The following is a 26,412-nucleotide window of genomic DNA, read 5'->3' on the forward strand; positions in this document are numbered from 1 at the left end:
TTTGCTAGGGAAGGTCTGCTTGGAGGAGGTGGATTAGGAGACCCAGAGAAATGGCTGGAGGAGGCTGCAATGCCAGAGATACTTCCACTGTCAGCTCGTACTCTGCTTGTACCTGTGAGTTATCTGTCCAGGCAGGACTGCTCCCTGTCGTTGCTTCCACCCAGATCCTGGTTTGGCACTGTAGAGACTGGCTTGCAAGTTCCTTGCAGTGATGGCCAGAACAGGGAGTACCCGCAATGTGAGTGGTGCCTCCTGATATTGTCCCTTGAAGCAGGCAAGAGAGTTACAGAAGGAGGTGGCAAGGCTCCAAAGTATCCTCTGCTATGAGGACTTCATTGATTCACTGCTGAAAGAGACCTTTAGGACTGCAGAGGAAGGACATCTCAGGTAAGCTCCAGATAAGCTGCAAGATCCAGGTAAGCAGCAGACCACCTGAGACAACAGGTCAGGCCAGGCATCCTCCAAGGTGGGAAGGATCAGGACCACCACCACCACCACGAGGAAGTGATGAGTGAGTGGTGGTGGTTGGGGATGCCTTTTTGTGGGGGATGGAGGCATTCATCTGTTGGCCTGACATTGTCTCAAGACGTCTTCTGCTTACCTGGAACTTGGATCTGAGATGTCATGGAGGGATTACCAAGACTCATCCCTGACTACTTCCTTGTGGGCACCAATGATACTGCCAGGGGAGACTCTGAGCAGATAAAAAATGACTACTGTGCTCTGGGTGCATGGATGAAGTGTATAGGGGATCAGGTGGTGTTCTCTTTGATCCTTCTGGTAAAGGGGAAGGTCCTAGGCAGGAGTGGATGCATCCTGCAGATCAATGCATGGCTGTGCAGATGATGTGGCCAGCAGGTCTTTGGCTTCTTCGGCCTTGGGGTATTGTTCCAAGGAGAAGGACTACTAGAAAGAGATGGGATCTGCCTGATGAAGAGATGGAAGATCTTCTTCACAGACAGACTCACTAACCTAGTGAGGTAGTTTTTTAAACTAGGTTTGCTGAGGGATGGAGATCATAGCCCTGAGGTAAGTGGGTGACCTGGAGGAAGCACAAGCAGGAGTGGGCAACAGGAGGAGCATTCTCATTCTTCCTGAGACAGTAGGGGAATTGGCTAATTACCTGAGGTATCTGTACACAAATGCTTGGGAAACAAGCAGGAACAATTGGAAATCCTTGCACAGTGCTGGAACTATGATGTGATCGGAATAGCAGAGACTTGGTTGGATAGCTTGCATGGCTGGAGTGCTGTCATGGATAGGTATAAACTAGACAGGAAGGATGGACAGGGGAGAAGAGGAGGAGCTCTTTATGTAAAAAAAACCCAAACAAAACCAAAACCAAACCTGTATAATTGCTCAGAGCTCCAGTATGAAACTGGAGATAGGCCTGTTGAAAGTCTCTGGGTTAGGGTCAGAGGGGATGATGTGATAGGTGTTTGCTGTAGATCAGTAGACCAGAAAGATGAGGTGGATGAGGCTTTCTTCAGACAGCTAGTGCAAGTTTCTCCAATCACAGGCCCTGGTTCTCATGAGGAACTTCAATCACCCTGACATCTGCTGGGAGGACAATACAGCCATGCCCAGACAATCCAGGAAGTGTTGGGGACAACTTCCTGGTGCAAGTGTTGGAGAAGCCAACTAGGGAACATGCTCTTTTTGACCTGCTGCTCACAAACAGGGAAGACTTGGTGGGGAATGTAGTAGTGGATGACAACTTGGGCAACAGTGACCACAAGATGATTGAGTTCATAATTCTGAAGAAATTGAGGAAGGAGAGCAGCAGAATAAGGACCCTGGACTTCAGAAAAGCAGACTTCACATCAATCGGGGAAACTTATGGGCAGGATCACTGGGAAGTCAGTCTGAGGTGGGGAAGAGTGTCCAGGAGAGCTGTACCTTAAAGAAACACACGTACTTTAAAGAAACAGTATACTGAGGGTGCAGGAACAAACCATCCCAACGCACAGGAAGACTATGAAGTATAGTAGAAGTCCAGCATGGCTTAGCAGGGAACTCTTCGTTTTGAAGCAGCCTGGTGGCGGGAGGCAGAGGAGAGCCAGGGCTGTGCTCTGAGTAGCTCTGCAGCCCTGTGGAGCTCAACTTGGCAGTGGGAGGCAGAGTGTAGCCCTGGCTCTCCTCGCCTTTCGCTGCCAGGCTGAGGTCTGAGCAGCTCCACAGCCCCATGGAGCTCAGCCCGGTGGTGGGAGGCAGAGCACAGCCCTGGCTCTCCCTATGTCCCACTGCCAGGCTGAGCTCCATGGGGCTGTGGGTCCCTAGATTTGCACGCTGGATAAGAGGAGGCTGCCTCTGCTCAATTAATCAAGTCTACTCTGATGCATGCTAATTGCCCATAGCACCCCATCTTGAAGAAGGAGGATCTAGGGAAATACAGACCAGTCAGCCTCACTTCAGTCTCTGGAAAAATCATGAATCCTTAAGGAATTTGTTTCTAAGCACCTGGAGGAGAAGGTGTTTAGGAACAGTCGCTATGGATTCATAAAGGGCATTTCTGACCAACCTAATTGCCTCCTTTAAGCTTTGTGGATGCAGGGTGAGCAGTGGACATGATATACCTTGACTTTAGCAAGGCTTTTGGTATGATTTCCTACAATAGTCTTGCAACCAAGCTAAGGAAGTATGGATTGGATGAATGGACTGTAAGTTGTATAGAAAACTGGCTTGATCATTGGGCTCAGAGGGTAGTAGTCAATGGCTTGAGGTCTAAATGGCAGCTGCTATCAAGTTGAGTGCCCCAGGGGTCAGTCTGGGGCTGGTTTTGTTCAATGTCTTCATCAGCGACCTGAAAGATAGGATGGAGTGCACCCTCTGCAAGCTTGTAGATGACACCACATCTGGAGTACTGTGTCCAGTTTTGGCCCTCCCAGTACAGGAAGGATGTGGACAAATGAGAGGATCCAGCAGAAAGTGAAAATGGTGAGGAGGCTGGGGCACATGACTTATGAGGAGAGGCTGAGGGAACTGGTCTTATTTAATCTGGAGAAGAGAAGACTGAGGGTGGATTTAATAACAGCCTTCAGCTACCTAAAGTGGGGTTTGAAAGAGGTTGGGTCTAGATTTCTCAGTGGTGGCAGATGACAGAACAAGGAGCAAAGGTCTCAAACTGCAGCAAGGAAACTCTAGGTTAAATATTAGGAAGAACTCTCACATGGAGGGTAGTAAAACACTGAAAAAGGTTACCCAGAGAGGTGGTGGAATTTCCATCTTTGAAGATTTTTAAGACTCAGCTAGACAAAGCCTTGACTGGGATGATCTAGCTGGAAATGGTCCTGCTTTGTGCAGGGGGTTGGACTGGATTACCTCTTGAGGTCCCTTCCAACCCTAATTTTCTCTGATTCTAAGTTAGAAGCGAAGGAGAGCTACTACTGCTTTATGCTGCCATGCTCAGCATCTCCTTTTCAGGCTGCTAATAGGGATTGTTCCTCCCATTGTTACCCCTGCAGGGGATTATATATGAGACTCATGTTTGCAGGCACTTCATTTGCTGTGGAATGCCAGAGCATAGCTAGGGGAACTGTGACAGGGGGCCTCCTGGGGCCAAACTCTGTGGCCTGCCCACCTGTCACCATGACAGGAGGCCTACTCAGGGCCGAGCTCTTCGTGGCCCGCCCACCTGTCTCTGGGCAACCGCCCGCTTATCTCACCCGCCACGCCTTTGATGATAATTGATTCATATAATCGATGTCAATTAAGTGGGAAGCTGCCCATTATAGTGCCCCGATGCCAGGGGGCGCTCTGCGGCTCCGACCTCCCCTAATACCGCAGCCCAAGCCTTGCAGATGGCATCATGGTGTTACTACAATTACCGGCCCCACACTGGGCCCCAGAATCATCCTAACAGGACCCCTCCATGATCCTTCCAATCAGGCGGCCACTCCGCCGTCATCCGGGCTACCTTGCCCCCCCGAAGCTATCTTCCCCTCTCGGGTGTGGTTCCCCCGGAACCTTCGGCTACCAGCCCTGACCCACCTCAAGGCCAGTCGGGACCCCAGGCCCCCGGCTCTTGGGCATCCCTCGCGGTGGGCCCCCGGCCCTTTTGACTACCGTAGTCCTGGCCCCAGCATGAGCCAGTTGAGGGTACTCTCCCCTTCGGGCTGGGTCTCTCTAGCCGCTAACTCTGTCACTGGGCCTCACCGTGCCACTACTCCCCGTCCTCTCGGGGGCAACCGCAGCACCACGCCCACATCACTCCCACTCTCAGGGTCCACCCTCTCTGGGCCCCTCACAACACTGGCCCTCTAGGCCCTCCAACAAACTCAAGGGTAACCCACCCGGTGGTGGTGGGAGCTAGGGGTTAAGGCACCCCAACCCACCTTTCACTGGGGTGATAACTGGCCTGGTATTTCCTGGGGGCTCCCGCGCCACTGAGAGCCCCACCAGACCACCCACTCCCGGCAGGGTGCAGTTTCAGGTCATGCCCAGGACCAGGAGCCTCCTTGCCATCCCCATGCAGCTCCCCCTTGCCTCCGGGTCATTCACAGCAGCCCTTCAGCCAGGCAATATTACTGCCTGCCTCCTGCAGCCAAACTTCCTTGTTTATATAGGCCTCAAAATGGCTGCCCTAATCAGGCACCTGGAGGCTGCCAGCTCCAGGCCCTTAAAGTGGCAGAGACACCCTGTGCTCTGCCACACACCTCCCCTCCTTAAATCATGACCCCCCTCGCTGGGGCCTCTCATCACCGCCCCCTCGCTGGGGCCTCTCATCACCGCCCCTTCACACTGGGGCTCCTCATCGCTGCCCCCTCACACTGGGGCTCCCCATGTTCTCGAGCCTCCGGTCTTTTAGGCCCCATGCACTGCTATCCTCTCAACTGGGCTCACCATCCTGCTATCCTTCTCCCTAAGGTACTTTCCCCTCTTGGGTGTGGTTCCCCCAGAACCTTCGGCCACTTCCCCTGGCCCACCTCAAGGCCAGTCGGGACCCCAGGCCCCCGGCTCTTGGACGTCCCTCGCAGTGGGCCCCTGACCCTTTTGACCCTCATGGTCCTGGCCCCAGCTTGGGCCAGTCGAGGGTACTCTCCCCTTCGGGCTGACCACCGCAGGACCCTGCTCCCTCGAGGCCTATTTTTGTGCTGGCCTTCTACTGGACTTGATGTACGGCCCCTCTCGGGCTCCTCGTCGCTGGCCCCCTTCACACTGGGGCCTCTCACTCTACCGCCCCCTCACACCGGGGCTGCGCAACCCACTGGTTGCAAGTGGCAGGCACACACAGTGCACTGCCACACACCTCCCCCCTTAATGGGGCTCGGTGTCTCTGCACCCCACACGCAACCCTCTGGTTGCAAGTGGCAGGCACACACGGTGCACTGCCACAGGAACCTACCTGGATGGGACTGAATCATGGTTTGCTGGTCTGAGTAGCGATTTTCTCCAGCAAATTTTCCTTGCAACTCATAAGTCAATAATAGAAAAAAAATTTGAAGAATAGTAGAAGGCAGAATGTAAGGAAAGAGGGGCTCATGGAAGAAAGATTGAGGAGATAAAGTTTTTGTTGAGAGTAGAAAGAGGGGAGGAGTAGGGGTTTGAGTCAAACAGAAGTACCTTTCTCTACAGGAAGAATTGTGGAGAGAGGGGGAGGAGGCAAGAAGAATGAGGGGTTTGAGAGGAGGGAGAAACAGATTGGAGATATGAAAGGAGGAGAAAATTTATGGGGGGATGGAAGTGTATCTTTCAACTGACAAGATACATACACTAAAAAATGGAAATCAAAAGGGAGGGTTTTACAACTCTATGGGTGATGGAAATCGGGAGCCTGTATAACTAAGAGTTTGTGTCTAACTTGGGTGGTGACTATTTGTGGTAGAAATTATTGCATTACATAAATAAGTAGTTTCCCAGGGAATTGCTGAATTCTTGATTTGTATAACCCTGAAATAAATTAATTTTGCCCTTCCATACCATCCACCTTTCACACATACTCCTAGTCTTAAGCCAGATGGTGAAACTTGAGCTGTCCACCAAAAATTCTCCAACTGCACCCCATCAGATTGTTACATGTAAGCGAACTCTAATTATTTAATATCCTGGAGGAAATAGAAAACCTTTGAGAAATCAGAGTTTTGGATAAGAAATTAAGTTTCTTTATGTATTTCAGATAATTACAGTGAAGTTCTAGCTCTGCTATAATAAAGGTTGAAAACCCTTTCATTTAAAGGTCAGCTCTTTCAAGTGCTCTCAAATACTCATGATTACTCAGATTTCGTTGAAATTTGTTGTACCTAATGAGGACGGAGGGAAAGATTTGTATCCAAATTTAGGGTAATTTTAGTGGAGGCTTCCAGAAATTAATCCTTCCCTGGAAAAAACAGCTTTATTTAACGCTGATAACTTTTTCTGCTTACCCAAAGACAAAATCAATGCTCTGATCATGCCCCAAATTGTTTCAATTGCTCAACATTTACCCCAGCTAATGTATGGCTTTTCTTGGGAAAGCAAAATTAAAAGTGGTATTCAAAAAATAATTTTGTTATCAGGAAAGAAACAAGTCTGATATGTGTGAACCAAATGGGTTATGATGAGTCTATAGGGTCTGAGTATCTGGAAGTGTTTCTAGTCTGGTAGCTTTTTTGTGAGCTGAGTAGGTGGGGGCATATTGTAGCCAATGATTTACATCCAGGAAGTGGGAGGATGTTACAGACTTGTGGCCATCAGGGCCTTGTGGTTCCTATTGGCTTCCCTGAGTCACACAATCCCTTCTGGGAACCTCATAAGTAGGCCCAGGCTGGCTGGGTCCAGCCTCTTGCCAGCTGTTTGGTGGTGCTGCAGCAGGTCAGGCCTCTGAATGTGAGGTTGGAAGACCTGCGTTCAAGTCCCAGGTATCCTGACAGCCTGGGATCATGATTGTGGGTTCCCTCTGCACTAGCAAATTGAAAGCTTGAAAGCAAGTTGAAGCCTGTGTGTGTGAGGTGGTCAGCAAGGGTGCTACATACGCATCCAATTTAAGGTGGCATAAAATGGCAAACCAGCCATAAGGATGTTCTACATATGTTTTGTATGGCATCTTTAATTTAAATTCAAAGCAGGTACAGAGGCCCTGGTTGACAATCGGCTAATTGCATGGGTAGTACCCCTTCCACTCATGCTGTGATGAACACATTCATCTCAACAGAAATGTACACAGGGGGTCTAAGGCTACTATCTTTTTGTTATTTTAGACTCCCCACATTGTTGAAAATTAGACTGTCACTAAAATTCTGGGAGTGAGAAACAGAGTTGGAGTATATTTTAAAGCAGGGGTGGGCAAAACAAGGCCTGTGGGCTGGATGCGGCCCACCAGGCTACTCTGTCTGGCCCTCAGGGCCCCTAAACATTTAGAAAATTAATATTTATTTGCTTCTGGCTCCTGTCAAAGATGAAAAACATGAGGGATGGCTAAGTAGTATTTAAGCTACAGCATAATGTTGGCACAAAAACAACTGGGTATAAATTATCTAGGAATAAATATAGACTGGAATTATGTAGGCTTCTAACAACCAAGAATAAAGTTCTAGAACAGTCTTTCAGTAGAAATATGGGGGAATGTGTACAAAACTCCAACTGGCTTTAAAATGGAATGATAAAATATATTAAAATAATTAGATGGCCTAGTTGCCTTTTATAGCATGGAGTAGACTCCATGACCTAAGAGGTCCCTTCCAGTTGTATGTTCCTTTGTTCTCTTTCTCCATCTGTCAGGACCCGTGGGGCTTGAACGTAGGTCTTTAAAGGTCATGACCTAAGGCCTGGGCTTCAGCACCACCAAACTGCTGGTTAGGTACTGGACTCTCCCTCCTGTGTGGCTCCCAATGGGGGTTCATGCAACCCAAGGAACCAATGGAAGCCACAAGCCCTTGATGGGCTAGCCCCTTGCACTTCCCCTGGGGCCTTGTCCTAGCAATAATGTTTGTAGTCTTGAGATTTGGGATTCCCGCACCCCCAGGCTTGTTTTGCTTTGCTTCAGCTTGTGCCTTGTTTCTGCCTCATTTCCTGACTTAATACACAGGCATGTGCAGAGCCTGTATTCTAAACATGCCTGTGCATACATGCCTGTACATTGTGCTTTGGACTCCCTGGCTTCTGACCTCTGGCTTGGCCTTCACCATGGATCTCTCTTGACCCCCAGCATGATACCCTAGATTCAAACTGACACCTGGTATTGTTGACCCTTGGCCACTGGCATAACTGGGGTGGGGAGGAGGGACAACTGCCCCGGGTGCTAACTTGTCGAGAGTGGATGCTGCTGGCAGCCATGTGTTTGTATTTGTGATCATGGCAGCAACCAGAAGTTGCCTCTTCCACTTTGCCCCAGGTACCCAGCCACATCCCTGCACTGCTGGCCTTGGCTGGTGAACCCTGATCTCCCATTTCTGGGTTGTACCTATGACCCCACCTTCACTTTAATCTACCTGATACCCTTTTGTTCCATAGTTCTACAGAATATCTTGTTGAAACCCATATCCATATACACACAGGGGGCTATACACTCACACTCTTATACTAATACTAGCAAATTGCCCATCAGGAATGATGGGGGGTGGGGATGGAGTGGGTGGGGTGGGGGAAGGGGTGGAGCGGGGTTGGACCTGGAGCGGCACGGAGGGGTAGAGTGGGGCTGGGGCTGGACCTGGACCTGGGCCCAACCCCAGTCCCGCTCCATCCATCCACCCCGCCACTCTACCTCCCCAGCTGCTCCAGGTACAGCCCCACTCCATCCCCTGGCTGCTCCAGGTCCAGCCCTGCTTTACCCCCATCCCCACTGCTCCAGGTCTGCCCCCCCTTCACTGCTCCAGGTCCGGGTCCATTTTACCCTCCCCCCACCACTGCCGCTCCAGCTCTGGCCCCACTTTACCCCACTTTCTGCCGCTCTGGGTCCAGCCCCGCTCTACCCGCCTCCAGCCACTTTGGGCCCAGCCCTATTCTACACACCCCCTCCTTGCCACTTCAGGTCTGGCCCCACTCCATGCCCCTCCTCACAACCACTCCAGGTCTGCCTGGCCCACGTCCACTTTCCTCCCTCCCTGTCCACCACCTCCCCCTCCCTGATGGCTGTTCTGGGGGGTGTTGGGGCCAGGTAGTGTGGAGGCACCGCCACCATAACCCCTCCCTTTGCCCTCAGGCAGGGAGTCATGCGGAAGCCCCACTGTTCAGGCAGCTGGAGTGTGTTCACTGCCACCACAAACTTCCCTGGCAGCAGCTCAAACTTGGGCCACACAGCCAATTGCCTCCCGCCCTCTCAGCGGCACATGTGCAGTTACCCAAAAGTGTTACGGGCAGACAGACACACAGACAGACACACTAAGCCTTTTATTATATTAGATTTACCAGCTCAGTCTATTGTGGACAGGTGCTTTAGCCATTTGGTTGTCTGAGGAGGGTGTCAGCATTTCTGTCTCTCAGGTAGATATCTCTCTTAGATTCTGAGTCCTGCCAATAAACCTGTCTTACAGTGTCAATAGCAAGTAGAATTCTGAGCAGATGGAGGCACCTTAGCTGATGTTAAAACTCTCCAAAGAAATGACTGGAGAGCTACATGCCTCCTGAGTGATGGAGGATCTGTCTCTAAAAGGAGAGCCCTATGATTCTGCAAGGCAAAATAGAATGTACCTCTGGAGGCAAGCTAGTTTCCTATTGAAACTAGTAGGAGAAGTAAACTTATGCATAGACTAATTAGGAAGCCTCCCTCTGCCTGATTTCATTAGCTTGAGAAAAGAGGAGGCTAAATCAAAGGTATATTAGCATCACAATTGCTGTACAATCATTTCTGTAACTTCTTCTATCATGGAGAACAGATAAGTACTAGTGAGAATCTACTCTAGAAGTACTACACAATTCTTGGATGAATGTGTTCTCCTACTGGCTGCTGTATTTTGAAATTCTACTCTGACTTAATTGTGTCACAGGAAGCAACACAATTGCCTAAATTAGGAGTAGGCAAACTTTTCTGGCTGTGGGCCAGAATGACCCATGCTATGTTAGAGGAAGATGGGAAGTCACCTTGACTCTGTCACCATTACCACTTGTCTCCCAGTGACATGGGGACACTGTCAAATGGCATCAAAACACCATATCTGCGGGCCAGATCAAAAAATGTTATGGGCTGAATTCAGCCTGCAGGCCATAGGTTACTGACCCCCTGCTCTAAATAACAAATAGCTATTAGCTGCTATTATCCTATAATCAATCAGACAGTAGGATGTGATATAGAACACCATTCAGTACTCTGAAGAACATATAAAGTTTTCTATTGGCTGCTTTATTTTGAATTCCTGCAATGAGACTGGGTAAATTATGGAAGTATATTTTTGTGTATATGTCTGCAAGACCATTGGTTTTTGCTAGGAAAGAGGCATGTTAATAGAACTATGGAGACTAGCAGGGCTGGAAGAAGTGTACAGAGGACTAATTTAGGAGGACTCCTTAACTGTAGCTCTAAGGCTAGTCTTAGCACTTCAGAATTTTGTAGCTCCGCAAGAGATCCCACTTTGTGTGTTACTTAATAGTAATAATATCATTATTTCTTGTGTTTTCTAACACTAGTATTTTCTAAGAAGCAATAATTTGGAGAAAACAATCATACTGGGGAAAATACAGAGGGCAGAAAAGTGGTGGGGAGGCAGAATTGGCTTTAAATTTTATAATTATACTCCCCAGATTCTGATGCCTGAGGGGGCCTGCCATACTTTCAATCTCAGTGGTTCTCAACCACTTGGAATTCAAAGCACCCCTCCATAACTCATAAATCAAGTGGTACCCAATTTCCAAAACTAATTTATACATTAATGTGCTTACCTCTTTTTAGGGGGCTGGGCAGTGAGATATGGGCCTGGCCAGGGTCTGGCAGGCCTGAGCCTGCACTTAACTGCTTAGGTTCTCACACCTTGCTTACTTCCTCACATCTCATGGCACCCTTCAAAGGATCTGGCAGCACCCCAGGGTGCTGCACCACCCTGATTAACAATCACTGTCTTATCTGCTACAACTTTGGAGAGGCTTTGGAGTGCTTGTGCTAAGTGCTCCAGGTATCTCCTATGCAGCTCCTTGCACTGTTTCTTCCCTCCTGATTTTAGAGTTGACACAATCTGGTCCCTTTCATTTCTATACCTGAATGGAAAGGGATAGGGAACAAAACATCATTATTTACAGGCAGTGTATATTTAACTATATGTAGGATTTTGCAGAACTTCATAAGAATTCTGCTCAATATCTCATCCTCCAAAAACACTGAACAGGGAGCTAACTTGAGTTTCAGTGTTTTGTAGTTCTTGGATTTTGGAGACAACCTAAATTTAATTTTCTATTTTATTATCTTAAAAAAAAAAATGGAAAAAGATACAGGGAAAAGGTCTATTATTGTAGGAGAGGTCACCCAACTTTTATTTAAATAATAGCAAATAGTTCTTTAAGCGTCTCATATAAATGTGCCTCATAGCAGACCAAGAGAAGCCTGGCCTACATCTGGTACCATATAAGCAAGCGTAGCTTGTTCCATGGTCGGGTTGTCGGAGACTAAACTGGTGCCCCCACCTGGGTTAGTCTGGGTGAGGAGGGTGTGTGGACACCCAGCAAGACTGAAAACAAGAACTGTCAAGGGGTAGATGACCTCCCTGTGAGTCAACGGCCATTCATACCTGGAGAGGAAACGAGTGCAACCAGATCACTTTGTCCAAAGAATCACCAATGATGTACAGTATCTAAAGGTGCCCCAACGGTTGCGGTGTACTCACAACTAGCTTAATTTGACTCATGTAAATTTGAGTACATGGCAATTTTTTAACAAGATCTGTGGCCCCATTAACAGGTTCAGAGTGATTACAGTCTTGCTTCTTAAAGAGCACTTGGGAATGGCCAGCCTGCCTATATAAGCTAACCTACCAATATACTTAGCCCACCAGCTAAAATTCCTTTAACTGAAAATAATTGAACATCTATTCTTGTTAAACCTTTCCCACAAAACATCCTGAACTAACTGAAAAATCAAAGGCCTGTTGTATCATGAACTGTAACAGCTTGCAGAGTTTTGGGTAACAAAAGAAACAGTGGTTTGTATTCCCTAAAAATCTAAATATCCAAGTACTTCGGAGGCTTTTATAAATATGAATATTAAAAATCATCAGATATTGAACTACCACCCTCTTTCCTGCCATATTAAAATGGTCGTGTGTATTTGTGTAGTTTTTTTTTATTAATTGTACCCTGGCTCTTGCATCTGACCATTAAAACATTAGAAAGTTCTACATGGATGGTTAATCTATTTAATATTATTTTGATTTATTAATAATTTATTTTTTTATCATACACTGCATTTGTTTATAATATGAACTAGTGAACTTGGTGGCCACTTTCCCTCCTGTAATTTAGTAGTAATATAGTATAAGTGACAATTAAGTGAAGGTGGTTAGGAAGAAACATTTTTACATGAGCTCAGGATCTCTGGTAGTGGCAACTGAACTAGGTGCTCTGGTTTTCTGATCTATTTGGCAATTTCTCTGCTTAAGTAAGGGTGCAGGGTCCAGTAGGATGGCCGTGATCTCCCTAAGGCCCCCTTTACCATGCCAAGTTGACCCAATGGCCACCCTCAATTCTTGCTCACCATGTCTGTGATGACAAAGTATATTTGGGAGGCTGCCTTTTATGCCCTCTTGGTCACATCTTGCTGGACACTTGGACCCCATGGTTTCCCGGACCCCTCGTGGGTCCTGCTTTGCAATGGGTGCTTCAGGGGCACCTTAGCCTTATGGGCTATGTGTGGCTCCAGCCACCCCTTCACCATGCCCCAAGCCTTGCAGGTAGAATTGACATTGTTTGGACACAGCCTTGTTATAATGTGTGGCCCTCTTGTCCTCTCTGGCCCCTGTCTCAACCTGTGTCCTCTAACTCTCGGGCTCTCCGCAGCCTTGTCCTGCACTCTGCCTTCCTGGCGCTTCTCCACAATGCTGTCCCCTTCTCTGGGGCTCCTCAACAGGCTGCCCGCTTCTCTGGGGCTGGCCACACCCACACTGGGGCTTCTCCTCAATAGTGCTGCCCGCTTCTCTCTGGGGCTTCTCTCAATAGTGCTGCCCCCTTCTCTGGGGCTCACCATACCTGCACTGGGGCTTCTCGCCAATGCTCCCTCTCTGGAGCCTCTCAACTTCCCCCTCTCTGGGGTTGGGGTCAGTACATCCCAACTGCTGCACCTTCGCTGGTGCTGGGGTCCTCATGCTGCTGTGGGTCCCCTATGAGGCCTCCTACAACCCCTAATAGCCTCACCCAAACCACCAGTAACAAACAGCAACCAAAATGCAAGCCCCTTGGCTATAACAACATTCCAGCCTACCGGGGAATACTCTATCCCACAGCCATGTCAGACGCTGCTCCTTCAGTCAGGTTTCCCCTCTCTTTCCTGAGAGAGCTCCTTCCCCCTTGGTTGCTGGCAGGATACTGCTAGCTCAGCCTCAGCCCCTGGGCTTTATAAGGGAGCCAGGCCCTGCCCCTTCTGGTCAGCTGACCTCCTGTGGTTACCCTGGCAACCAGCAGTTGGGCTCATCACTTTCCCTTCTTAGGAGCAGTGCACCTAAGCACTCTGCGACAGTAAGGAACAGCAGATATGACTTTATAACTATAGACTTATAACTATAGACTTAACAGGAAAATAATGTGATGAATGACAGTTAACATGGGTTTTATGCAAAGCAGATCTTGTCATACTAACTTGATATGCATGCGCTCCTGTGTGTATTTGTTAATTATATTTTAGACTGAGAAAGGTAATAGCAGTGACATAACGTATTTAGATTTCATTGAATCATAGAGAAAGTAGGGCTGAAAGGGATCTCCATAGGTCATCTAGTCCAGCCCCTTGCCTGAGGCAAGCTCATCCTTATCCAAACCATCCTATACAAATCCATTGTCTAACCCGGGGGTTGTCAACCAGGGGCATGCACTTCCGATTTTGCTGTTGGCACTTCTGGTTTCACTGCTGCATACAAGGATTCCCCCCCCCCCCCCCCCGAATGCTCATCTATCAACTGCTGGAGGATGACCATTCCCTTTCCTGGCTCATTGACTGGCCAGGGGACTCCCTGCTTCTCGACTGGCAGCCAGGGGTACACCAACCAAAAAAGGTTGAAAACTCCTGGTCTAACATATTAGCAAAACTACACAGCCAAGTCTGACACAACCCCAAGACTTAACACCCTAATCTGACATAGATAAAGCAGGGGGACCATAGTAGCCAACATCCTGTTGCTTCAAAGGTTGTTAAAATATATTTAAAAGATGAGGGCCATGTCTCCTGCTACAGAGGAAGGCAACCCCTCCCGCCACTCCATAATAATCTAACATGGGGTAAAATTCCCTCCTGAGCACCAGATTTGGTGATTGGTCTAACCCTGAGCAGAGGGCAAGACCCTCTAGCTGGGAACCTCTGAGTTTAAATCCCAACAAGAGTATTGGCACATCCCAGTCAAAATTCCCAGCCTTCACTGCAGCCAACACCTAGTGCTTCCAAGGAAGGCTTAAAAACAAATGAAAGAACCCCAAACCTGACACACACAGCAGCAGGAGGGGCAAAAATCCCCTCCCAGCCCCAGGAAAGCTCAGAAACATGGGAAATACCCACAATAGATTATAGACATAGCTACACTTAGATCATCCCCGACCAATGCCTGTCTAACATCTTGAACACCTACAGGGAAGTCCACAACTTCCCTAGGCAGTCTATTCTACTGTGTAACTGTTCTAACTGTGAAGAACCTTTTCCTGATAGGTTCAACTGAATATGTGGTAACTTCAGGCTAATGATCCATGTTCTGTTTTCTGCAGTAGGAGAGAAAAGGTGTTTTCCCCTCTTTTTTATGGCAGCTCTTCAGATATTTGAAGACTATTATGTCCCCTCTAAAGTGCCTTTCTCATAAGCTGAACATGTCTTATTTCCTTCAACCTCTCTTCATACGACTTGCCTTCCAAGCCCTTTATCACTTTTGTCACCCATCCCTGGATCCTCTCTAATTTCTCTTTAAGAAGTGGAGTAACAGAGAAGTACACAGCCCAAAATACTCTACAGTGCACACAATACTCTAGATGAGAACTGAGTAGAGAGGCATTATCACCTCCTGTGTCTTTCATCTAATGCTTCTGTTGATGCACCCCAAAACAGCATTCACCTATTGTGCAGCTGCATCATACTGATGACTCATGTTGAGTCTGTGATCTACTAAGACTCCCAGATCCTTCTTGGTAGTGCTGCCATCCAGCCAGGTGTCACCCATTTTGTATTTGTATTTTTGATTACTGTTCCTGTGGTGTAGTGCCTTGCCTTTGTCAGCACTGAACTTCACCCTTTTGGCTCTAGCCAACTTTCCAATCAATGAAGATCCTTTTGAATTGCACTTCTGTTTTTCAGTGTGTTTGAAATCCTTCCCAGTTTCACAGTCTGAAAATTTGCTAAAAAAAATCCTCTCTAATTCAGCATCATTAATAAACATGTCAAATGGCACTGGCCCAGGACAGTCTCCTCTAGGACTCCATTCAAAACCTGCCATTTTGACATGGCTCCCTTTCTAATTACCTTTTACTTGCAGCTATTCAGCCAGGCATCTATCCACATTGTAGTAGTTAATTAGACCACATTTCTCAAAGTTGTTTGAGAATAGGCCTGTACGAGTAGGCAGCTATTCGATCTGGCTTTGGATCTGGCCACTTTGGATACCAGGTATCCGATCCGGAGCTCCGGACCGGGTTCCTGCTTCGATTTGTCCAAAGCAGCTCTGAAGTTTTGGAGCTGCCTCGGAGATCCGGCCATAGGGTATAATGGGGAATCAATGAAATATTTATAACTTTGTTGTTTTTTTGTCTGATATGGATGAAACTTGCAGGGATGGTAGCCTTTGCTGAGAGCATGAAGCCTGCCATGTTTCAAGCAGATCAGTGCAGGGGTTCGGGGGGAACTGCACCCTAAATTCTTGAAAGCAAAATGCATGTCACGTATATGTGTTAAGCCACAAGGGGGTGAAAACTGCAAAGGTGGCAGCACCCTGTGAGGCCACAAAGCCTGCCAAGTTTCAAGAAGATGGGTGCAGGGGTTTGGGGGGAACTGTACCTCAAGGTGCTGACAGGCAAAACTTGTGACATAGATGACCCTGTGTGTGTTAAGACGCAGTGGGCTGAAAACTGCAGGGGTGGTGGCTCCTGCTGAGGCCATGAAGCCTGCCAAGTTTCAAGGAGATAAGTGCAGGAGTCTGGGGGGAACTGCACCTCAAGCTGCAGACAAGCAAAACTCATGACATGGGTGACACTGTGTGTGTTAAGGCGCAGCAGGGTGAAAGCTACAGGGATGGTAGCCCCTGCTGCAGCCATGACGCCTGCCAGCTTTCAAGGATATAGGTACGAGGGGTGGGGGTGTTCTGGGGCCCTGCACCCCTAGCTTTTGAAAGGCAAAACTCATGACATGGGTGCTTGTGCAACTGTGTCCCTGTCTTCGGCAGTTGATTGCCTGTATTGATTATTTCCTCTCCTTAGTCTGTGGTTTTGTAGGTGTTAATCATTGCTAAGTTAGAAACTTTACTTGTATTTTACAGGTCTAGCGCTATATATTCAGTTTAAGTTTAAAATTAAAGCAAAAAACAAACAGATTTATTGAAATGAGCACTAATTTGTTAGATTATATATGAATCTTAAAAAACACATCAAACTAGACAAGAATAGTGAAAAGATATTGATTCATTAGTTGTGCAGTCATTATAGTCAAATGTACATCTCTTATTCATATTTGTAAAACAAAATAGCCTTCTTGGGTGTGTCCCCACATGCTGGGGCATGCAGTTGCTGCAGCAAAAATAGCAGCTGGCTAAATTTGTGCTACTGCTTTTTGCAATTGTGCATGTCTTTGGACATGCGGTTCGTTAGGGGCAAATTGTCCCAGGTGGGGTAGCAGAGGCTGGGGCCAGCAGCCTTACCTAGGGTCCTGGGGGCCTCCTGGGCAGCAGCAGCAGCAGCAGCAGCAGCAGCAGCAGCAGCAGCAGCAGCAATCCTTCTAGTGCTTCCATTGTACTAGAATGCTTCTTTTTTGGCTTCCAAAATTGTGCTTCCACTCATTCTGGGTGCCTTTATCCTCCAGTCTCACTTCCCATGGCACTATACCTATTAACTTCTTAATTTAGTTGAAATCTGCCTTTTTAAAATCTGGTGTCTTAGTCCTGTTGACCTGATCTTTCCCCATCTCAGAATCTGGAATTCTATCATATAATGATTGCTTCCTCTAAAGTTTCACCCCATTACCTTCACAGCCTTCACCAATTCTTCCTTATTGGTCAGGATAAGATCCAAGATGGATGGTCCCTAGTTGTATCTGCAGACTTCTGGAACAGAAGGTTGTCCTCCAAACAAGTTAGGAAGTGGTTTGACATTTTGTGTGTGGCTGTATTGTTCTTCCACCAAATATCTGGAAAATTGAAGTCTCCCATTAGTACCATCTCACAGCTTTTGGATAATTGTGTCAGCTGCTAGACGAGTGCCTTGTCCACCTCCTTCCTGACTTGATGGTCTATAATAAATCCCCACTATTATATTGGTGCTGTATCTTTCATCTTTTCACCTCTTTACTCAAATGCATTTTGCTCTGCTGTCTTCTTCCTTCTGAACTAGGGAGCAAGTGTTTGTGTCTTTGACATACAAGGTGACACTTCCACCTTTTCCCCCAACCTTGTCTGTCCAAAACAATGTGTAGCACTGAATGTGATGTTCCAGTCATAAGAGCTGACCCACCAAGTTTCTGCGATGCTAATCAGATCATAGTTCTTTTCACAGGCTGTAACTTCCAGCTTATCTCATCTTGAGTGTTCCCCATACTTGCATTTGTATATACACATCAAATGTATTTTGTATTTCAGCCTACTCATTTCCCTTTTGTATCACTTGTGGTCCTGTGGCTCTCTGGCCTTATCCCAGAGTTGAGCTGCTGCTTCTGGTCTTTTTCCCTCTGAATTGTTTGCTTTTGTTGCCAAAGGGTTTTGCTCGTTATCCCCTGGGGAAACTAGTTTGAAGTCCTCCTTACTAGCTTGGCCAGATGATGCCCAAAGGTGGTTTTTCCAGTTCTGTTAAGATGGATCCTGTCTCTTGATAAATGTCCTCCCCAGAACATCTGCCTGTTGTTGAAGAACTCAAAGCCTTTACATCAACCATGTCTCAGCCACTCATTTATTTCCATGATATGATGGTCCTTGCCTGGTTCCTTACCTTCCATAGGGAAGATTGCTGAAAACATCACTTGTGCTCCAATCTCTTTAACCCTTCTGCGAAGAGACTTGTAGACTCCTCTGATCTTCTCAGTGTCATTCCTGGCAGCATGGTTGGTATTTACATGGACAAGCAGGAAAGGGTAGTGGTCTGAAGGATGGATGAGCTGTGGAAGCCTCTCCGTGACATCCTAAATTAAGGCTTCAGGCAGAGAGCACACCCCCTGGGACCCCAAATTTGGATGACAAATTGGTGCAGCCTGCCTGGTTGGTCCTGGGGAATACTGCCACTGTGGAGGGAAGCACTTAGGGCCCCCTGCAGCTCAGGGGCTCTCAGCCTGCCAGCAGCTCATCCCCCCCACAACCACAGGAGAAGCAGGTAGGTTCTGCCAAAAAAAAAGGGATTGGGCTTCTTGCTGCTTCGGCCTTCAGCAGGTGCCAGCAACCGGCAGGATGCTTGGAGCCACCCGGGAACAGGCTGAATTGCTCCTGGGGCAGCACAGGAAGATGGCAGGAGTGTGGCTGGGTTTGTTGGTGGCTGGAGAAGGTGGAAGGGATGATGCATGAGGTGCGGGGCTGCCCAGGCAGGCTGCTAGGTGGCCATGTGCTGCCTCAGCTTGGAGGCACCTGATCCAACACTTTCCTGAGCCTGCCCAGGCTTCTAGCACCCCATGCACCATCCCTGTCATCTTCTCTGGCCACCAGCACACCCAGCTTCCCCCTGGGGCAGCACAGGAGGTGGCTGGGTGTGCTGGCAGCCAGAGAAGGCAACAGGGATGGTGCACAAGGCACTTGAAGTCCAGGAAGCCCAGCTTGGGGAAGTGTTGGATCAGGTACCTCCAAACTGGCTAGTGGCCCTCCTGGGCTTCCAGCACCCTGTACATCATCCCCACCACCTCCTCCAGTCATCAGGAAGCCCAGCTGCCCTTCTGCTACCTTCCTGCACTGCCCCAAGTGCAAGCTAGCCCATTCCTGGGTGTTCCAGGTGTTCTGCCAGTTACAGAAGCCTGCTGAAGGCAAAGTGGTGAGAGGCCTGATCCTTTTTTTTTTTTGGCAGAGCCTGCACACTTCTCCCACGGCAGCTGTATCATTGCAATTTGTAACATTGCAAACTAAACTACATTGAGATGTAGTTAGTTTGCAACAATGCAAACTCATTTAAAATCCTCCAAACTCTTCCACGTATACAGTGCAATGCCAATAAGCCACACGAAGTGACATTTTCATCAAGTGTACATGGTAATGGTGTCACATGTACAAGTGCCCTCTAGTGCCAGACCCTTATAACTCCTGTCCAAGTAAATCTCACTTTTCTTGAAAAAAATGCAGTGTAACTACACATGTTTGCAGCATATGTCGTGTCTGCCTTTTCCTTCAAGGCAGACACGACAACTTGCACTTGGTGCAGATGAAATGATCTTGATCCTCTGGGAGGAATACAAACATTCCCCTGTGGGAACTACAGGGAGATTTCCCTCCTGTCCATTGTGGGTAAGATCCTGGCTTGCATCCTCCTGAACTGTCTTCGTCCTGTCACCGAGGAGATCCTTCTGGAACCCCAGTGCGGTTTCTGACCATCCCGGGGCACTGCGGACATGTTTTTCACTGCCAGGCAGATCCAAGAAAAATGTCAGGAGCAAAATCAAGAATTGTTCCTTGCCTTCATTGACCTGACCAAGGCGTTCGATTTCTTAAATTGTGAAGCTCTGTGGACCATCCCCCAACACCTTGGCTGCCCACTGAAGTTTGTCACCATGCTGAGGCTCCTGCATGAAGATATGACTGCCACTGTCCTGAGTGGAAGATCTGAAACTGACGCCTTCCACATCTGGACTGGGGTCAAACAAGGTTGCGTGATCGCCCCCACCCTGTTCACCATGTACCTGACTATCATCATCCACCTCATCCAAGATGATCTACCATCTGGCATCAGTATCTAGTATTGACTGGATGGGAAGCTTTTGAATCTTGGGTGCTTCCGGGCAAAACCGAAACTCACCACCAAGGACATCCACAACTGTCAGTTTGTGGATGATTGCTGTGTGATGGCTTACTTCACACAGGATGTGCAAGTGACCTTAGATTTCTTCAATGCTTCATATAAGAGACTTGGCCAGTCCTTTAATGTTGCCAAGACAATGGTTCTCCACCAACCTTCCCTAGGCTAGCTGAACATCCCTCACACTATCTATGTAGATCGGGAGGCTCTGGAGTACGTGGAACACTTTCCGTATCTCAGCAGCCACCTGTCTCAATGGGCTACCATCAATGAAGAAGTCCAGCACTTGGTCAACTGTGCCAGTGCCGCCTTCTGCAAGCTGCAACAATGTGTCTTCAAACATAGAGACCTTCAGAAGTTGACGAAGGTCCTGGTTTACAAAGCTGTCGTGCTGGCCACCCTCCTCCACTGCAGTGAAACCTGGACCATCTACTGATGCCACATTAAGACCCTTGAGAGCTTTCACCAGTGGTGCTTGCATCAAATCCTGGGGATCAAATGGGAAGACTGCTGGACCAGTGCGAGTGTCCTCCATGAATCTGTGTCCACTAGCATTGAAGCCTTGCTCTTGAGAAATCAACTCCGATGGACGGGCCACTGTGTCCGGATTACTGAGAACTGCCTCCCTCACCAGATTCTCTTTTACCAGCTCTCTGTTGGCCAACACTCAAAGGGCAACCAAAGGAAATGGTACAGAGACACATTCAAGGTTGCCCTCAAGTACGGAGGCATAGACATCAACGGCTGGGAGGAGCAAGCTGCTGACCGTTCAGTGTGGTGCCACCTGGTGCATCACTTCTAGGCCCAATGACTTGATACTGAGGCAGAACGGCGGCAGCTGAGGAAGGAGGAGACCAACCTGGTGCTGCGAATCCCACTCCCCCATGCAACATCATGACCCCATTGCCGAAGAGTATGTGTATCTAGAATCGGGCCCCTCAGTCACCTGAGAACCCATCAAGCCTGACGGACTTCATCCTTGACTCCGAGGGACTGCCGCTGTCGACTGATATTTGATAATAGAGACCTTTTCAGCTTAAAAGACAAAAGTCTGAAAGGATGCAATGATGAAAATTTAAAGCTAGACAAATTCAGACTTGAAAACTGATACATTTTAACTGCAAGGTAACCAACTATTAGAATAGTTTCATAAGGTTTGTGGTGGACTCTATCACTGGAAATGTTTAAATCAAGTGCATTTTTTTTCTGAAAACGTGCTCTAATTTGTTTTCAGTAGAAATTAATTCAGGGAAGTCTTATATAGGAGTTGTACAGGGTTAAGCAAGAGTTCAGGCTAAGATGTTGATTATGGCTTCCTCTGTCCATACAAAGTATGAAACAGGCTTGGACTATTCAGGGAAAGAAGGTGTCTACTGTAGTTTTATTTCTTTTTATTTCTTGGAGTGTGGTCAATATTTATATTTTTTAATAAAGTCTCATATAATGCAAAAATAATTTTAGAAGTTGTTTTGTAGGGCGGCAGAAGAGCTGTAGGATTGGGTTAATAAATTTCTGCTAAAATGTATTTTTCTTCATTTGAATTCTTTCTTATTTTTCCATCAAATGTGTTTATTTCCTTCATTCCCTAAGACCTTGCATTGGTAGACAGTGGGGTCTGTGTAGGTGTAGAGATCTTCCTGTATGGGTCTGGCTGTGGGACTGGGACCCTGATTTGAAGATGTGTAACCCCAACTGTTCATTTGCCTAATCCTTTCTTTGCGTGCTGACAATTCTTATTTGAACTGCAAATGTATTTTTTTTCAGATGCGCTATTCTAAATTGCTTTTCTGGGGAAAAAATCCTGAAGAGTATTGTTTGTGCATGGGGAAATAAAACTTTGCAGATCCAGCATGACTAAGCCTCAAAGTTCTCTCCTTGGATTCTTTGTAACTGATGCTTCTAATTGATTACAGGAATGAATTAAACTCTGGTCAGCGTGGAGTGTTTTATTCTCTTTCATCATGCCACGGCTGATGATTACTATATGTTTCCACACACCTCATTGCTATTTAAACAAATATATTGTCAGATGTATATTTTCATGAAGAATCTGCCCAAACAGAATGTATCTGCCAACATTAGCAGTTAATTAATCCCTGACCTTGCAAGCTGTTCTGATTACAGCACATTGACTTCAGCAGATTCCAAGTGACTGCAAGGATTTGATGGCACGGAAGATATATGAAGGATCAGGGCACTGTCATAGGTACTCTAGAAATATATGAAGTAAGGCATTTAAATGATATAAATACAAGGATAATTGAAGAGGAAAAATAGGTGTGCACAAATAATTTTCATTTAAATATTTTGAACTAGAAGACCTTTAGGGACAGTGTAAAAATATAATAAATACTTTGCTAAACAACAGTAACTGGCCTTTCAAAATGGAGTTTTGGCATGTCTGTTTAAAACACAAGGAAATGACGCTCCACATATAGGTGTGGATTGAACCCAGCATTTTTATTTATTGAAACAAATTAAAACCTTTGAGCAGAGGCATAATAGCTATACGCCCTGGCCAGTGTCAGCAAGTGGGACAGTGCTGACTGCTGTACTGCTGGTGGTGGTGGCGTGGCCAGCTGATGGCTGCAGCATCAGATTTTTTGTGCTCCTGTCTGCACCCAGGGCTGCTGCACCCATTTCCCCCATGTCCCTCAGTTTCTACTACTGCCTTAGAGAAAAGAAAATAAGAGAAAGAGGAGTTTTAAAGTGAGTATGCCAGTGGGAGAGCAGTGTTAGAATCTAAGTTCCTGATAATAAAAACAGAGGCAATATCACAAATCCACCAAGTTTTAAAAAAATTTTAACAAAGTGAAAACTGAAAAAACAGTTTTCATAAGACTTTTACATTTTACTGGTCAGTCTTCAAAAGCTATTTTTAAAATGTCCTTTGTTGTGTATTTCATTTTAAGAATAAACATATACTGTGTTTCATTTATCTCTGGGCACATCTACATGAGATGTTTACTGTGGAGTAAATTAATTAGCTCCACAGTAAACATCTTGTGTCCACACATGTGGCCCAGTTAGGCCTCAGTAAATACAAGTACTATCCTGCTGCAGAGTTTTTTATTGCGCAGCACTGCATATGTAGATACTGATGCGGCGGGCTGGGGCACAAGGGTACTTCAGTGAGGGGGTTGTCTGCCAGCTAGTCCCACACTGGAGTACCTTCATACCCCAGCCAGCTCCTCCACAGCACATTGAGTTGGGCAGGAGCAGCCATAGCCTGGCAAGCTCACCCTGGGGGCCTCTGCCAGCCAGGGCTGCTCCAACCCAGTTCAACGTGATAAGGTCCCAGGCACATGTTCAAATGGTGCAAGTGGGAGCAATAAACTCCAGTGCAATAAGCATTGGAGTTTATTGCTTTGCATTAATTGCATGTGTAGATGTGTCCTCTGTAAAATTATTATTTATTTGACCAGTTTATAAATTCTAAATTAACCAAAGGCTTAAATCTTCAACTTTGGTTTCAAACACAACCATGACCTGAGTCTCCAAGATCCTTATGGAGTAGTTTTGCTTATATAACTTGACTGGTTCTACCTCCAGAATTAATCTTTAATTTAACTGATTGTCCAAAGTATGCTTGCCTTTTGTTAATGAAATAAATGTTAGTAGAGTCTGACAAAATACTCTTTATAATTTTTTGAGTTATTCATTTTGATACAGGCAAGTAAAATATCAGTTTTCCTTACTATTCTTCAGGCAAGTATGTGAACTTTTGTGATTGGGCTGTAACTTCTAAAACTTTCAGGTTTGAAATATATTAGAAAAAAAATATATTTTTCTTGACAAAAAAGGGAGATGACTAGAGAAATGGAACTGAGATGGTAAGCACTGGGAGCTTAAAACAGTTCAAATACTCTTTCAGAAGGAGGCTAAAACTAAAATGGAAATGTTAGCTTACTATTTAGCAAGGACTGGGAATCTGTTCATTGCAGTGAAATGCACAAAATGAAGAGATTCTAGCACCAATGGTCATATATGTTCTATAATATTTTTAGATACATATATAAAATATGTATGTGTATATCTATATCTGAACACAAACACATGCACATGGACACACACAAGCAAAATGTAAAAAAAAAAAATAATCACAAAACCTTTAGTAAAATCATGTGTCTAAGGGTCAAAACTGGCCCTCTTCAATCAGAGCTGCTCTTTACTTAAAGGAGTGAGACCTCAAAGCTTAAAAACTGTGAAAATGCCTAAGGAGGAACAAACAGTCATGGCTCAACAATGCAAAGTGTATTTTGCTTTTATCATAAGCAAACATCAAAACTGATTAGAAAGAAATATCCTTCTGTATATGTTACATAAAGCAGAAACTGCAGAAAACAATGAGAGTTGAACGGAAGAAATAATGACATTTATTAATATATTTGTAGTTAATATAAAATCAATGTACCTATTCTATAATTAAAATAAATATGGATAAAAAATGAAGAAAAGGTTTTGAAATTGAAAAGTGATATGAAAAATCATTTTGTAAGAATATTAACTATTTAAAATTTTTTCATTTGATTTTTTTCCTCTCGCTTTTACTTAAAGAAATTCTGATATAGAAAGAACTTTTGGATTAAAAAAATTTAAAAAATAAAATCTTGCTTAGTCAATATAATAAAAAAGCAGAAGAAACAAATTATTATTTTTATTAGCACCCAAAATATGAAGAGAAACAATATCCTAAAAATAAAGTCATTAACCACTATTTCAGAAAAATTCACACAGATTAAAATTATATTTAAAAACAATTATTTAAACATGTTTAATTAAAAAAATATGAATTCAATTAGCATACAAGTGGCCTCACTGATCAAAGGCATAGCAGTGGAAAATGTGCTCTAAGACAATAAATACCACAATAAAACTGTGCATAATAATAATGAAAAATATCATAAATTTTGTTTTGTAAAACACTGGTCAAACTTTTTGGGATAAATGGAAAAATAAGAACACTAATGAAGTAAAGAAAAAACCTGAAAATAAATCTTGAATAACTAACTGCAGGCTACATTTAGAAATCAAAAAGCAATATTACATTAGATATGGAAAATATGTTTTATATCAGATGCATGCAACTGGAATAAATAGATGCAAAATGATATAAAGTTCAGATCTTACTGCAAGGGAGTTTTTAAACTTCATAGGTTTTACCCATTCAGAAAATTATTTGGGACTGGATAGAGAAAAAATAAAAGAATATTTTTCAGTGGCCTAGAATTAAAACACAATGTTTTCTTTAAGTCCAAATGAGAAGGTGGAAACCAAACATCCTATAGAAGAAGTTTAACCATTTTTATCCTACCTAAATAGTAAGTGGTTGTTCTATTCATCAGACTCTAACGGAAATCAAAGCAGCTTGTCTCCCTTGTCCTGCTGATGTGTAGAGAGTATGGGCAAAGCTCTTGGAGTTGTTCATACTCCCCTTTGAGTGCTGAGAAGCCTGCCTCCAAGTATCACCTCCTTATGGAAAGCCATGCAGAAGCATTTGCTGTATTCTAACTGACAGAGTAATACCTGGGAGAGAGAGTCTGTTATTTCCACAGTACTTTTTCTTCTGTTGCTCCAGTGGTTATTTATTTATTTACTGATGTTAACCTGCACCTATTCTATGGATTTGTCTCCCCTCCTCCACTCTTTTAACGGAGAAAGTGGCAGGCTAGGGCCTGATTCAGCATATTTTAGCTAAATCTTCCATTGACTTTAGTGAGAACGGGATTGGATGTTTTTGTTCTAACAATGCAGAATCATTATGTGAGAGAAACAATTAAAACGGCCTGTGGATAAAAAGTACCAAGTCCAGTAGTTCTTGTTTAGGACCCAATCCTGCAAATTTTCTGTTTATGGAATTCTTACTCACTCAGATTGGTATGATATATGCAGAGGGTTTGTGGAATCAGGTCTACTGTCCTTAGGGAAAAATACAGCTAATTATAAAGAGAGTATTTTGCCTTTATAAGGGTGGGCAGGATGGTCCCAGTCATTAGCTAACTTGGCAAAAATAGTGCTACCCGGAAAAAATATTTTAACGACACTGATACGCAAATGTACAGAAATAGTTTGTTTGTTCAGACTATTTATGACATGTGGTACTGAATTTCGTAAGAAAGTCTTAGATGTAAGAGTTTATAGTTAAGAAATATTTTTGATAAGTTTGAGTTTTCCCTTCTTAATTTCCAGAGTTAACTGTATACT

General features: G+C 45.5%; 1 protein-coding gene across 1 annotated transcript in view; it reads right to left on the minus strand.

Annotated features, from left to right (window-relative positions):
- The window catches only part of ASIP (agouti signaling protein), a 61,436-nt gene extending 35,714 nt beyond the window's left edge, over positions 1-25,722 (minus strand). The window contains exon 1 of the mRNA XM_019484675.2: positions 25,523-25,722. The gene's annotated coding sequence lies outside the window, so the exon portion shown is untranslated. The remainder of the gene's footprint in view (positions 1-25,522) is intronic.
- Between the last annotated feature and the right edge of the window lie 690 nt (positions 25,723-26,412).

The sequence above is a fragment of the Alligator mississippiensis genome, chromosome 9 (assembly GCF_030867095.1).
Source record: "Alligator mississippiensis isolate rAllMis1 chromosome 9, rAllMis1, whole genome shotgun sequence".
Lineage (NCBI taxonomy): Eukaryota > Metazoa > Chordata > Crocodylia > Alligatoridae > Alligator > Alligator mississippiensis.